The 15928-nt window shown below is 36.6% G+C and overlaps 1 long non-coding RNA gene across 1 annotated transcript in view; it reads left to right on the top strand.

Annotated features, from left to right (window-relative positions):
- The window catches only part of LOC113482611, a 67148-nt gene extending 51242 nt beyond the window's left edge, over nucleotides 1-15906 (top strand). Inside the window, exon 6 of the long non-coding RNA XR_003398886.1 lies at nucleotides 15399-15906. This is a non-coding gene — a long non-coding RNA (uncharacterized LOC113482611). The remainder of the gene's footprint in view (nucleotides 1-15398) is intronic.
- Nucleotides 15907-15928: the final 22 nt, after the last annotated feature.

A 15928-nucleotide genomic window follows, 5' to 3' on the forward strand; every position in this document is an offset into this window, starting at 1 on the left:
GGACACTCTAACAGGGAGTGTTGTGATAGGATGAGGGGTAATAGTTTTCAACTGAAACAGCGTAGATTTAGATTAGATATAAGGAAGGCACAGGTTTCCCAGAGCAGCTGTGGCTGCCCCCTCCCTGGCAGTGTTCGAGTCCAGGTTGGACGGGGCTTTGAGCAACCTGGGCTAGTGGAAGGTGTCCCTGCCCATGGCAGGGGGGTGGAACTAGATGGTCTTTAAGGTCCCTTCCAGTCCAAACCATCTGGTGATTCTATGATCAATATGGAGACACTTAGATTAACTTTTTTAGTAAATTACACAAACATGCTTGCTAAACCCATCTCCTGCTGCCCTTTAACAAGAGGAACTGTCCTTTACTAGAGTAATTTTCATGAAAATACTTTTTTTTTTTCCTGAAGCAGACTAGCTCAAATAAGGGATAGTGGGATGTTTGTGGGATTAAGCTAATGGTGAACTGAGACTCTCCTTTGCTTAGTACAAGTGAAGAAGAAAGTGTAGTATGTTGCTTTGGTGCATTTTTTCCAAATCAGTCTTGTACATTAATATGATTTTACATGCTTTTATTAAACTATCATTTCAGAGAAAGAAATCTGGTGAAATAAAACAAGGGACTTCTTCAATTTGTTGTTCGGTTAAAAATTTTTAGTATAAAAAGCTACAGCAGAACAGTAGTGCATAGCTTTTATCTAAACTGAGAATTTTTACTTAGTGTAAAGCTCTTTAATGGAACTGCCTGTGAACTCATGTGACATTGACCATGTGTAATGACATCCGTTTTTTTTTTTTCCAAATGAATTAAAAATGGAAAGTACTTCCAGTACTTCTTGGTAAGTACCAAGAAGTCAGATCCCTTGGTACCACAGAGGTCCCTTCTTCATTAGAGGCAGGTAGTTTCCATTATTCATATTGGGTAGCATTTCATTTAAAGTCCCACCATTACTTAAAAAGCAAGATATTAATGAGGTGTTACTGGAGTGCTGTCTTTTAATTTGATATTGTTCGATCCAGCTGTTTTAAAATTTGAAAGAATAAAGCTTTCATTACCTTACATCAGAGAAGATTTTTATAAGCAAGAACATCAAATTCTTGCCTAGTTTCCCTTGATAGTCAATTGCCTTTCTTAAATCTTCACCATTTACTTCTAGGTTAATTCTCTTGCTTTGCTTTAAATAAGTTCTTTGATTCCTTGATATTAATACATTGCAGTTAGTTATATAGAGATATTTTTCATACTGCCTCCATCCACTTAGCTGGTGAGTAGCCAATACATACTTAGCACTTTTAATTCTACCTCATAAATCAATCATTATAGCTCCAAAATGAGTTAGATTTTTTTCTTAAACCATTATTCAATACAAAAAGTCCATTATACATGTCTGTGAACAATATATTAATTGTGTGGTTTAAATTCATAAACAATGTTACACAACTTCAGAAAATTGCTCACTTTTTGAAAGTTGTACAACTACATTTTCTATAATAGTAGCTACAGGATGGCAGCATTTAGCCAAGCACTGATGCTCTGAATTGTCGCTGTTAAAGCAGAGGCCTCTTAAATGTGCAGTTATGATAGAGGGCAAGTGTATTCCTTGTTACAGATTTATTCTTTTAAGTGCTTTTTCAAAAGTTTTCCCTTTGTTTTGCATTGCCTTGCACTAATGGTGTAAGGCAAGATTATTTCAGTGAATGGCTTTATTAATATAAAGAAATATTACTAAATATTTTTTTAAAAACGAGATTAAAAAAAAATATTTTTCACAGTGCTGCATTCTCTATCAGGTTGTTGAAAAAAAGATAAAAATTACTTCTCTACTGATTTTGCTCTTTTGCTCTTGGCAAACACTGTTCTTTTTGGGATGGAGATAAAGATGCAATGAATAGCAGGATCGACAAGAAGACAGAATATAAACCAAAAGCAAAAGGAAACATGTTTATATGTTAATAATTATTTGTTCCAAGTTAAAGACTAAACTGAGATCCAGACCCCATAGGCTAGACAGAGTGCTAATGTCTCTAATAGAAGTATTCCTGCTGTATTACAGCATGCTTAGATAAGGCAGAGAAAGAGCTGAAAAAGGCATTACCCTACTTTCAAATCTGGGAAACTGAGGTGCAGAGACAAAGCAATTTGTCCAGTATTACAGAAATCGGGAGGAGAATCAGGAGTGTAAGCTCCTGCCTCCCAGATGAACTCATCTACAAGACTGTATTTATTCTATAATCTGTTTTTATGCTCTTATCTATTTAATCTTTCCCTCGTACCAATTTTTATAAGTATGTCTCCATAGAGAACTTCAGCATAAGAAATGTTTCTGCAGATGAACCCTGAGGTTTTATAGTAACACTGTATAATCATTATGTGGGAGGTACTCGGAGTTAAAATGGTGCAAATTACCATTAGAAGTGAATCATTTCAGCACAGGGAAGTAAGGTTAGCTATCTGCTTACTGCCACCGTTCACCGTCAACAGCAGCTGCTCCTATGTTGTTACATAACATTACATATGTTCAGCCAGATTGCCCACTTCTGCTGGGGGTGGGGGGCACCCAATGAGTGCACCTCTTCACCCCCCCTTCTGCTGTGACATGGAGAAAAATCCTGAGCCCTGCTTGGGATTTTCCTATATCACTTTCTGGGCATGGGAGACTTTGGCCTGGGCTCTGTGGCTCCGTGCCCATGTGCATTTGTGGGCAAAGCCCTGGGAGGGAGGACATGCTGACACCCATCACCCACCTTCCTTCCCACCCCGAGCAAGGCAGTGCAGGGAAGCCGCTGGCTGTGCTCCCCTTTTTCTCAGTGATGCTGCTAAGGAAAGGTTGTGCACTATCTCCTTCCTTAGCTTGCCTCATGCCTTTCCTGTCCATTTTGTCCCTGTTATTCCTCTCTGAATAAAGGGGATGGGTTAGCACTGCCTCCTGTCACCTGGATATCTGCACACAAAGGCTGCATGGTCAAAACTAGTGTCTTATAGCCATCCTTAACCTTTACTGCATAAAAATAAAGGAGGGGGAATTTATCCCATGGCTTATAGCTGCAGTACAGAAATGCACTGAAATGAAAGCCCAGGCATCGAATTAATGGATTTGGTACCTTACTACTCAAAGTAAAACAGAGCCACTAACTTTTTAGCATGGTGTACCAGTTATTTCATGGGTTATTTGTCTAAATGGAAGATTCTACCACTGCTTAATTGTACGTATGGGAAGCTCCAAATCTGCTACAGTTCCAGATTTATAAAACAGTATTATATAGAATATAGGCCTATTAATTTTACAGTCTTAATTTCTGATTAGATTTTACAGCACCTCTGACGAACTGCATAGATTTTACCCATTAAAAATGATGACAATTCAGTTCTGTCATTTTAAGTGGAATTAAACCCAGTATTGCCAAGTATTGTAATATCCTATGGAAAAAATGAACCAACACTTATATAAAAAAAAATCACAGCACCATGTTGTTTCTGTATAGGAAGAGTTCACTTGCCAAGAGAGTGGCGCTGTTACCTGTTAGTGCAGTTAAGAGCCTGTGGATCTGACAGCTGACATGAACAGAAATTCTCCATTCAGGCTGAACAGGTTAAGTAATCTTTTCTATCACATCTGTGTAACATGTCCACTGGTAATTAAAAGAGCCTTCTAGAACCGGTTAAGGAAAAGTTTAAAAGAAGCTGTTTTCTATCAGAAAAATAGTTTAGTTAAAAATTAAAATCTCTAAAATGTCTGTGCCTTGTTTTAGAGGAAACTAAAAAAAGTGGAGTTTTTTAAGAGGAAAAAAACCCCAACAATGAAACAGTCTGTTCTTGATTTTTCTTTTGGATGCAAATTTAAATAAACATCCAATATAAAAAATGGAAATGTTGTAATATGAAAATAAAATTTCCATTTTCTTTAGTGTAAATTTTAAACTTGGGGAAGGGGTTTATTCTGATTTGAAACAAAGCCAGATTCTGAAAACAGAGATAAAATGACATTCTCACTTGTGACATGACTTTCCATTTGCATTTGTACACGCAAGGTATATTTTTTAGCTCTTATTTGCTACACTAATCCTGTTGACTTCACTTGAAAAGAATGGCACGTTTCCCACTAACTTTATTAGTGACAGGATTGGGCCTTGATGCAATACCTCATGTCACAGCAGCAAAACTTGTTGCCAATAGACTGTCTCAAGGGAGGAGATTTCCAGTAACTGTTCCCTGAGAACTATTCTAAAAATGCGTCTTTCTTCTGTCCAGCCATCGGGATAATGATATATTCCATCCCTAAAGAGAGGGGCACTGACTGAGCTGCATTGATGGCACCAGAGGTCCCTGCTGGCTTGTTCACTAAACAGAACTGGCAACTGACTCTGAAGATAAAAGTTCTTGACGTTTTTCCAAGCTGGTGGAGTGGAGCTGAGTGACACTTACAAATAAATAGAGGAGGGAATAGTATGATCTTGAATGACAGGGGAGCTTTCATGAAAGACTTTCATGGGGGACATGTGGGATGTACTGTTCCAGGCTTGAGTTTAGGGGATTTGTTGACAGTTGGATAATGTGCATGTTTGCTACCACTAGTATGAAATGTAGAGGAAAACAAAGGGAAAAATTCCAAATGAATTCTTTATTCCCACTTAATTGGTTAAAACCAAAATAGAATGATAGATCTCTTTATTCCCTATAATTGACTCTCTACAAATTGCCAGAAATCTGTAGAAGAACGTTTTCTCTCCTGACAAGGAAATGTACTTCATGCAAAACATTTGTCATTTGTCTGCTATTATAATTGATGATCTTATCCTTCATTCTCTCGCTTGTTTAAGCAAACATTAATAGTACTTTTAACCTGAGACTTCAAAGGTAAAAATATTGTGAAGAGGTCCCCATTCTTTTTCTTCTAGTTTCTGATCAAAGCCAAAGCCTTTGAACATCAAAGCAGCTCAAAGTTTGGGGCAAGTTCTTAAGGATCGGGTTGCTAGAAAGAAATTCATTGAATTTCCATGTTCATATTCAACATGGATCAGACCAAGTATTAATATTCAAGAACAGTTTAATCACAACAATTAAAACAAGTAACTGCTTAATCTTGTTGTACAATGAAGCTCACTCATTCCATTGTATCGATGTGAAAAATCCTTGACTTCTGTCAGTCAGAAATTGCTTGAAAATATTTCTAACCTAGGAAGTACAAAGCAATTAGAAATGTAAAATAAATTCCCCAAACAAAGAATGTTGCCATTTTAATTACAGTATCACACTGTCATGTAAAGGTTAACACTTAAAAAATGAATCTGGTACCCTCAATCTATTACCACTGAGCAATTCTCATTTTCACATTAATTTTTGTAGGCTGTCATCTAAATTAAATACTTTTCAGCTCTGTCAGTTTATCTCTATCTGTATTCTCATTACAGCAGTCACTAGAGCCAAAGTATTTTAATCTTCAGTATAATCCCTGTAGGACCATATTCTTAGCTACAACTTTAGGGGTTCTTCAACTGGTCTTTTTTTTTTTTAACAGCAGCACTCCTTTGTGCAGAAACTCTTGCTTTTGTAAGGACTTTCTATAAACAAGCAAGTTTTGCAGTCTGTTCTGAAATTACCTTCATTGTCAGTGGCTAGGTATGCATAAATCCTCCCTTTCCCCATTACTTAACCTCTAATTTCTGTGCTTTGGGAAAGGTTCTAATAACATTATTAAAAGCAAAATCCTGGGGACAAAACTCTTTTTTTTTTTTTTTTACTGATAAGAACATATTGGACATAAATAAGAGAACATATTAGTCCTCAAATCCATTGCCCTCTACAACTATCTGAAAAGAGGTTGCAGAGAGTTGGGGATGAGTCTCTTTAACCAAGTAATAAGCAATAGGACAAGAGGTAATGTCCTCAAGTTGTGCCAGGGAAGGTTTAGACTAGATGTCAGTATTTCTTTCCAGAAGGGGTTGTTGGGTGTTGGAATGGGCTGCCCAGGGAGGTGGTGGAGTCCCCATCCCTGGAGGGGTTTAAGAGTAGTTGACATAGCGCTGAGGATATGGTGTAGTTGGGAACTGTCAGTGTTAGGTTAACGGTTGGGCTAGATGATCTTCAAGGTCCTTTCCAACCTAGTTGATTTTGTGATTCTCTGATCGTGTAAAGCTAGATCCCTCCTCACATTAGCACAGTCACACTTGAGTGTGCAAACCTGAGTGACCACAAGAATCAGTAATCAACTCTCCAGCAGAAATGCATGCTATCAGGAAGGCCAGTAAGGTGGGCTAGTGACTGTCATGCTACTGCTTCTGACTTAGGTTATAGTATGTTTTGTTATGGAGAATTTTCAGAGACTTCAGTAGCACCACCCAAGAATTAAGTACTTGTTTGAATAAGGTTGCCTGAAAAAACAGGCTGCTGTGGTTTGTTTGCCCCAGGTTGCTTCTTTTTTACTTATTTATTCATTAGTTAATAGTAAAGAATGCTTAGTCCAAACTCTTACAGATGGCTACAAGGACCAAAATAAAATTAAACAGATCCTTAAGCCATGGCAGCTGACAGACAAAACACCTTCACAAGCCAGAACTCAGAAAACAATGCAAATCTTGTGCAGTCTGTGGCATACTCAGACCATTGCCAGGTACAGCAGCCCAGACTGCCTCTGTCAGTCCTAGTCCTGTGATCAATTTGACAGAAGGGCAATTGCACATGAGGGTTTCCTTCAGAAGAAAACCAGAGTTTGCAAGGAAATAGCAGGTATACCTAGTTTCATTTCAATATGTAGGGTACAGCCATAGCGTACAAGCGCCTGGATTACAGACCTGAAAAGGGCTTCTGAATCTGCCAGTTGGGGTACACCAGCTCTTTATGAAAAATATATAGGACACAAGCAGAAAGCCATCACCCAGTGTTCATGCAGTAACTTTAAGAACATGAGTAGAGGCTATGTGGGTCTACAGCTCATTTTTTCTGAAGTCATTGATAAAGCTTCCATTAACTTAACTTGGTAGGATCAGTCCCCTGACGAGTATCTCTTAGTAATACGTCAAAGTTCATGGAGAACTTGGTAGGGCAAGAACAGTAATAACTCAAAGAGATTTTTGTGGTGTGTTAGTAGCCACCACAAAGAAAAGCAGGTATGAAACATGCATTAGTCTGTACAATACATTTTGCCCTGGAAACAGAACTTGATATACAAGTTGAAATTTGATAATTGGTCTCATCAGTGGATGAACAAGCTGGGCATTAAAATAATCTAGTCTAGGGAATATAAAAGCATGAATGAGCAATAAGCAAAACACATTTATGTCAACTAATAGTAGGAAACCTTAATCTTTTGACTGCAATACTGAAGGAAGACCTTGCAATCAAAAACCACATAAGGTTTTTAACCAATGAACCTGGGTTGAATTTTAAAGATGGGTTAGAAGTTCAAGTGGGTTTGGGTTGATGGCAAGAGCCAGACATGAACAACTCAGCTATGTCTGATTTTAACTGAAGAAAATTGATGCTCGTAGAGGCTTTTATAGTCACCAGCTTGTCAATATGGTAATAGCATAGTCTGAAATTGCTGGTTTGGTTGACAAATAGATCTGTGTCTTGTCGGCATAGAAATGAAAACCCAGCATCATGCCAATGAACAACCCTGCACACAGGCAGCTTTGGATTGCTGAGTAAGAATGGGGCCAAAATGGAACCCTACAGAGCACAAGAAATAAATGCTCTAGGAGAAGGACACAAATTACCCTTGAAAATATAATGCAGGTAACTGTTGGATAAATATGATTTAAGCCAATTTAGAACTGTGCCAAACAGGAAGATAAAGTCCCTCAGGCATTCAAGAAGAACATTAAGATCTAGCAAAATGAGAGTAGCTGGAGAATGAGAACCTGTCTTTAGGAGAAGGTTACGTCTCATTGCTGTCTTGCTGAAAATTTTGAATAGTAAAAAACCTACCCAAAATATAGAATTTGATTCTATACTCACTGAAGCCAATGGCAAATCATTTATGTATTTTGGTGATGCTGGATTGTGGGGATGTAAAACAAGATAGTAATTCAAGGAGGGATTTTATGCTTTATGTTGTGTATCAACATAGCTTTTTTTTTTTTTTTTTTGCAGAATTTTTGCATGGTATGCACCTGTTGCTTTCTTTTGGATTCCAGCAACTAAATAATGCTTATTGTTACTATTTTTCATTTAACTCCAGAAGAGACAAGAAAAATAATTAATCATAATAATTGGGTGAAACATTCTGCATATATGATATTTATCAATTTTTAAGAATTTGAGAAAAGATTCAGCAGGTTAATTTTTATCTTCTGGTTGTCAGATTTTCTTTCTACCAGAAGCATTCCAGCAGGATCGGAAAATGTTCACTGATAATTCAACTTCTATTGAAGAGGCAGGGGAAAGAAAGGAATAGCTGTGCAATAGGAGGAAAGGTTGAAGACCCTCCTCTTTTGCATGCTTTGGACCATGCAATTTAGCCACAATTTAATTTTTTTTTTTTTTTTTTGGATGTGAAGGTGGGAGCTGGAAAAAACGTGATGAGTCATAGAAAACAGAATTACATGTCTTCATGTCATGAATTACACTGTGTTTACTCATAAATGCAAGTACAGATTATTACTGGAATCACAGTAGATCCCTGATCCTGGGAAAGAGAATTTCTATAGACAATGGTGAGAGTCATAACACAAAAAATTGTTTCTGCCTTTCCATTTTCTTTCTAGAAAGAAAATGAACAAAATCAATTTACAATTGAAGGAATAACTCTGGGAAACACATGAAATAATTTCTTTCAAAAAGCCAAGAATTCATCTCAATTGTTGCTTCATTTATTAGCTTTCTTTAAGCATACAGATGAGCAACATCAATCAGATAGCATGAGTAGAAAATTACAAATAACTGGTACCTAAAGTGGCTTGGGAAAGGTGAAGAAATAGTTATGAATTTAACTAATATATATTGTGTCAACCTGGCAAATTTAACTGCTAATTGATTATTTGTTAAATAATTGGGAATAGTGATCACCTTTCCAAGAATTTAAATCTGCTCTACACAAACCACACAGACATTTTTTTTTCAAATACATTTATTCAAGTAACCCTTTGTGTACATTTCTGCTAGTAGACAATGCTCCTTGACAGTAAAATATTTAAAAGTTATTAGGGATAAAATGTAACGTATTTTAGAAAGTATTTATAAGGAGTCATGCGAGAAATAGTGTTAAAGAACTCATGTATTAAGAATTTCAATACCATTTACATTAAAGAAGGGATTTTAGGGAATGGAGTAATTTTAAATAGTTTGTCAGAAAAACATGGATCCATTTATATTTTTTATGAGATGAGAGTATTGTGCTTAAAGAAAATAACAAAACAAAAAAGTAGGCACAGCATAAGGTTAAACAAAATTCAACATGAAAACATTTGAAACATTTCTTTTTCCTGCTGCTTGACCATCTGATCCCTCAGATGGGAGAGGAAGCAAGAAGCAGGAATCCCGAGGAGTACAAACTTCTCCTCTCTATGTAAGAGGGGCTTCCAAGTTCAGGCTTCTTGAAGTATTTTAGCAAGACAACAACATTAAGGTCCTGGATTCCCAAATGAATTATACAGTGGGAATAATTGTAATAATATTGGAGGACTTAATATGTTGCTTCTCAGTCCAATAAACATGAAACAAAACTTTCAAACTATTCACAAAATAGAATTATTTTTCTCCACTTAAGCTTTTACTTTTAAAAAGTTGTTTCAGCCATTGTAATGTAGCAGAATGGATGTTGTTCAAATGAAGGACATAACCCAGAGATTCTCTGTGTTAAGTCATGAAAACTCAGAATGAATTTTCTTCTCCATAGAAAATATTTTCATTTAAAAAAAAATTATATATCAGAGAAGAAAAAAAGCGATGCAATATTTCAAAATTAGAATTATATATATTGAAACAGGTTATTAGTATCTGCTATTTATATATGGAAGTACCCCCAGTTCTTAGTCCTCGGTTTTCAAAGGAAGAGCAATTTTGGCTAGGCAGTTCTCTAAAATATATGCAAAAAATGGCAAGAGAAATTTCCCAGCTCTACGAGGGGATGTAACTTGCATGAACATAACTGTTGCTGTCTGGTTTACGGTGAGTTGAATCACTCCTGTGCCTCTGCCAGCTTTATGTCATGTGTAAAATACTGGTATGATGATCAACATTTAGATATTTAACATTTAGTGAAGTTAATGTCTCCTAATAAAACCTAGATATTTGTATGCTAATAAAAATATGCAAAGATAGATAGTTGGATCTGTTATAAAGCTAATATCTGATAAACTAATCATGTAAAACAGAATCAAGCAGAAATTTATCTAAGCTTATATGTCGCAGTCATTTGAGTTCCTTAAGTTTTTTGATACACAATTTAAATGGATTTTCCCATTAGACATCTGTAGGTAAACAGAAGCAGTAACCACTTATGACTAAATCTGTGATGTTAGGTAGGTAAGTGCCAATTTTCTGAGAATATTTAATCTGCAGAACTATGACCCTGTTTTCCAAACAGTCACCACAGGTACCTAGCCAAAGAAGACAGATTTTTTTCAGAATTTCTTCATTGTTACTGTTCTGAGGGCTTTCATGAGTGATGTTAGAAAATGTTGGGTGGTAGTCCATGTTCTTTCTCTTTCCATTATGTTTTTAGGCATTTGTGAAAATTGTTAAGTGTAGGTTTTTCCAAAATAATATATTATTTCTTTTCATTATAAAACAAGAAAATCATAAAGGTTTTTTATTACTTTACTACAATTACTTTTGAATTCCAGCAATCTTCTGAGCCAATCTCTTGCCTTCACTTCTCCCTCCAACTCTCACATGAAAAAAGGAAACAAAAAAATCAGCAACTTGGGGAAAAAAAAAAACATTGCAGACAAATGGAAAATAAGATGCTATTTTTGCATTTAAAACACTGATATCGTATAAGTTCATCAGTAAAACATCTATTCTTCTGAGGTATAAGGACTGAGCTGGCTAAAATAAAGTATCCTCTGCCATATTAGAAATTTGATATTTACTTTACACTCTAGTGTAATTGAAATCAGATAAAATAAAACAGGACTTGCCCATTTTCCTTTTATTTGTTTTTTTTAAAAAAAAAAAAGCATTATTTTTCTTATAAAGGAGAAAAAGAAAAAGAGAAACTTTGACTTAATGTAACTCAAGTAGATGTTCCAAGTTAGTGGATTGGTAGAACCATAGCTTAAATATATTAAAATAACTTGTATTTTATATAACTGGTTTTTCCATCAAAGGTTCTCTATGTGGGGAGGTAAATATGTTTAATAAAAATACATGAGATACACAGTTTAGCTTAACACAGCAGTTTCATTTACTTGAGTCAGAGCATTTAAAATAATTTGTACTAAAGAATATTACTACAGTTTTAATATGTAATTAAAGTTGTTGTTGTTGTTATATTGTTAAAACATTTGCCCAGTACCTGTATTATTTTGATCAGCAAACACTTCAGCTTCATTTTTTAGCTGCTTCCTAATGGTCCTTTTCAGAACTTTATTTACTTGCAGTGTGGTACTGACTGCCAGATTGTTGTATGTATAATTTGTACGTACTGTTCATTTTATTTTAGAACATACTGTTTCAACAACATGGCTTGTGTCATCATGAGAACCATGACAAAGGGTTATCCAGATTTCATGATAGCTAGCCAGAAAAATGGGGCTGTGAAACAATATTGTTACTGAGAGTAACTTCTGAATGCAGAGTGTGAGAGAGGGCATGATTCTTCAGTCCTTTTTCAATCTGTTATTGCTGACATGGGGAACATCTTTGTCAAAGAAAAGAAAAAAATATTAAGTCTGAAAGGAAAATGCGTGTTCTGAACAGTTTCAGCTACATGCATATAAATATCTTTGCATTGCTGTCAACCCACAAGTAGTAATGGTGTTTTCATGGTGTTATACCTGCTCTACTGGGACTTTTGTATGTCAGTTTGGAAGTGGTGACACCAGGCTGGTTATTTCCTGTACATGCCTTCACAGTATCAAGAACATGACTTATCAGGGCAACGTTCTCAGAAGTGTATTTTTCATGATTGTTTGTGCGAGTGGGATGAAATTGCAGAAAATTCACAAGTACAGGATGTGTTCTTCTGGCTAAAAACACCAGTACTTTATTCTGGTAAAACATTAATAATTAATGTAAAGTAGTCATATCAACTTAGCATACACCCCTTTGTTTCCTCCATGAAAAGGTGTTACAGGGGCTGAAAGTAGTGTTTGTTTCCTGCCACCAAATATAAGACCCAAAGTGTTAGTTCCTGTCCGTGGTCAAAAATGCATATGGGAAAGTAAGCCTCACCCTAGCTTATGCCTCAGAACAGATACAGAGCACTGGAGGCATGGCCAAACCTCACCAGATGCTGCAAGCATATGATTTCTCCATGAGAGTTTAATGGTACAGCTGTCTTTAAATGTTTTTGTAATTGAAAAGACTCTAGCATCTGGTCCTTTGCTTATTACTCTTAGATCAAATAGTCACAATCTGAAGTTGACTTTTAAATAATGCAGAAAAAAAAGAAGAAAAGAACTTGAGGCGTTACATTTCTCTCAGATGACCTACTTCGAAGTACTTGTAAAAATATAAGTCAACTGTGTAATAAAAAAAGAAGCAGCAGAAAACTACTCCAGTAGGGAATGATATGAGTTACGTATGCATACAAATACCTTTATCATTTTAAATGTTAATAGATAAAGTAACAAGCGGTATGTACTCTTGATATCTTTTGGTTACATAAAGAGTACATTATTCTTCCCTTTACATGTTTTTGTGTAATTTAACTCCACCTCCAACAGCTGCAGACTTGGTGCTGTCATGAACAGAACAGGATGTGCACTATGGTACATGCTGCAGAAACCCTTGCCCTGGACCAGTTTTTCTTCTGATGACACTCGTAGGGTTCCCATTGATTTCAGTTAGTCCTAGATAGTACTCCAGAAGAAAGGCAGATTTTTCCACCTGACTAGTTCAGATTTATGGCTGAACACTGTTACGCAATTATAATTTATTAAGGCAAACCTTCTTTGAAGGTGATTATTGAATAAATAAGAATCATAATGAGGTTTTTTTAAATATAGTTTGTGTGCCTACATAAGTTCTGGAATACTAGGTGATTTAATCCTCTGTGAAGGCACCTTCGAAATAGTGGGTAATCTGACATATTACATGAATTGAACTAGGCTGAGTCAAGGATGGAATTTCATTATTTGTCTACGTAAGGCTGACAAACTATTTTAGAGGGAGATTTAGTCTGGAAATGAATTTCTGTAAAGCTAGCTAGCTTCTCGACCACATCCTAAGCCTTTCATATTGTGATTGGATGACATAAAGCAATGCCTTAATTATTTTGATTGAAAAAGGTAGTTTCAGAGCTGTTAGTTTTTTGAGAGGCTGAGATAGCCTTAAAGGAAAATCAAAATAAGAGCAACTGTAGTTCTCCCAAGCTCTTCAAAGCACTTTATGTGATTTAAAAATAGACTAGCATTAGCGTAAACATGTTTGGGAATCATGTTATATTTTAATTTTCTTTTTGAAAATAGTAAGTATCTTGTTACCACACGGCACAACCCTATGTGTTTTACTTCAGCAAGATAAAGATGATATTTGTTACTGTAACTGTACCTTTGTTCATAATTTTTAAATGCATTATTGTAATCATCAAAGCGATCAAAGTTGAGGGTACGTCAACAATTTATGTAACCATTTTTGTGAAGATCACATAGATTAATTTTGTACTTCAAAAATGTCAAAGTCACAATTATATTTTGACAGAATTCCTACTAGGTCAAAAACATACCCTTCTGTCTTGAGATTTCCAGTTAGCAATTGCAAAGAGGGGGGGGTGTGTGCGCGCACGTGCATTATATATTTTTGTAAGTGTAAAAAGAAGTGGTTCACTAATATTAGCAAAGTATGGTACCAACAGCTCTCCACTAAGTGCTTGCAATTCTGGGACTGAGTTCTAATATAACCTCTATAAACCTTTTTTTATCTTCCAAGACCAATCCAAAGGTAGTTTATGTTTCCCTGTCATAATTGGCCTTCCATTTACAGGCATCTTATAGCGATGAATTCCCCTCGAAAAAAAACCCGAAAATTTGAAAAAAAGTCCCCTTTTGCAACATCTGTAAGAAAGTGAAGGTATAGACACCACCCACAGATGGTAGATAGGTAGGTACATCAAGAGATGCTCATCTTTTATGCTTGGAGAGTGAGTGTGTGTTTAGGTTTGGTTGAAGGCTGCATGGGAAGAACCAACAAATACACAGCAGTACTATCATACTTTTTGAGAGACTGATTTCACTGTGTGCTGGAATTTTTTCTTTACTTGTATATGGTATTTATTTTGTACATTGTTTGAATTCTCATACTTTAAGTAAATATGAGCAAACGGCACAATTCAGTGTGATATGAATATTAAGTATTGGAAATAACCTGCTAAATTAATACATTGTATTATTTAATACAGTGTCAGTTGATTACATCATATCGAAACTTGCATCTTCAGGCAACTGTGTTACCTAACAACAATCATTTTAACGAACACTCCACATGCACATTTTTTCTGTTGCTTGTCCAAGATTCCTCATTTTGTAGGTCTCTTGTTTATGCAATATGTTCCCTAAGGTTAAGAATGAAAGAGGTCTCTACTACAGACACTCTTGATTGAAATGGCAGCTAAATTGCTGCAGTAATGAGAAAATTTCCTTTTCCCTAGATAATTCAGCTGCTTAGAATTGAAAATTTTTTTAGATATTCTTTGTGAAATAAAAAAATTAAAGCTAATTTCTTTACAATCAGGATTTGCTAATGAGCCTACTATGGAAATGAAGAGCAAAACTTACTGTTTTAATGGAAGTGTGATCAGGCTTTATTAAAAGACGCTTTCAAAAAAAAAAAAAAAAGACTGTTGTGCAGATGCTGTGACACGCAGTAGCTTTAGAAAATGCTGCTGCGTTTCTGGAAGAAAGTGGTTAAAAACACATGATGATGAAGTTAACCTAAATCTTTCATTGGCTTAAAAAAAATAGGTCAAGTAATACATTAGTCGCTCTGCCATAAGCCTGTACACAATCTGTACATTTCAAAGTGAAAGAGGTTTTGCTTAACATTCCTGCATCTACTTTCATTCATGGTATCCCTAGGGTAAAACATGTGGCTTTGCACAAGTGTGACTCAATTTTGCTTTCTTTAAATCAGAAATTCATATGTTCTTTAAGGGTATTAAGTCTTTTACTAAGAAGATGCTTGAATGTACCATTTGAGATTATTTTACCTGAGTTTTAGAACTAGAATGTTGGCATACATTAATGCAGGTATTCTCACATAATTTACAAGCGACTTCTAAACAAAATTGTTTCTCTTTCCTCAGTCTGTAACTTCTAGACGAAGTAAACTATCATGAAGTGGTCTGTAAAGCATGTGGCAAACATCAAGCAAAGCGTGGAGCCGTTTGTTCATCCCGGGCACACCGAAGATGTGATGGAGGTCACTCGCGCCTCGCAGCCTCGCCTGGGCAGCCGAGCTCAGCGCGCACCTCTGGGCACCATCTTTGGTGGGAAGGAAGGCTGGGAGCAATTTCACCTCTAAGGCAATTTCTGACAGCTGGGGCTGTGGCGATGCCACCTACCTACCAAAATGGAGGGCTGACTTCTGGGAAGCTCTGCCCGAGTCCGGCATTTCTCCCAGATTGTATTCAGTGCCACGTGGGTACACAGCACGGCTTTCAGGAGCCGTTTTGCCGCCGACTCTCGAACTGCTTCCTCGGGGGGAGCGGTTTGGGAGCCGGGGGTCACCCCACCCCCCCACCGCGGCCCGGGGCCGGTCCGGCGCCCCGGCTGCAGGCGGGAGGGATGCTCCCCCCTCCCGGGCGCCGGCACCGTCGCCGCGCCGACCGGCCTG

Source organism: Athene cunicularia (genome assembly GCF_003259725.1).
Source record: "Athene cunicularia isolate RWA chromosome 1 unlocalized genomic scaffold, athCun1 chr1_part1, whole genome shotgun sequence".
Taxonomy (NCBI): Eukaryota; Metazoa; Chordata; class Aves; order Strigiformes; family Strigidae; genus Athene; species Athene cunicularia.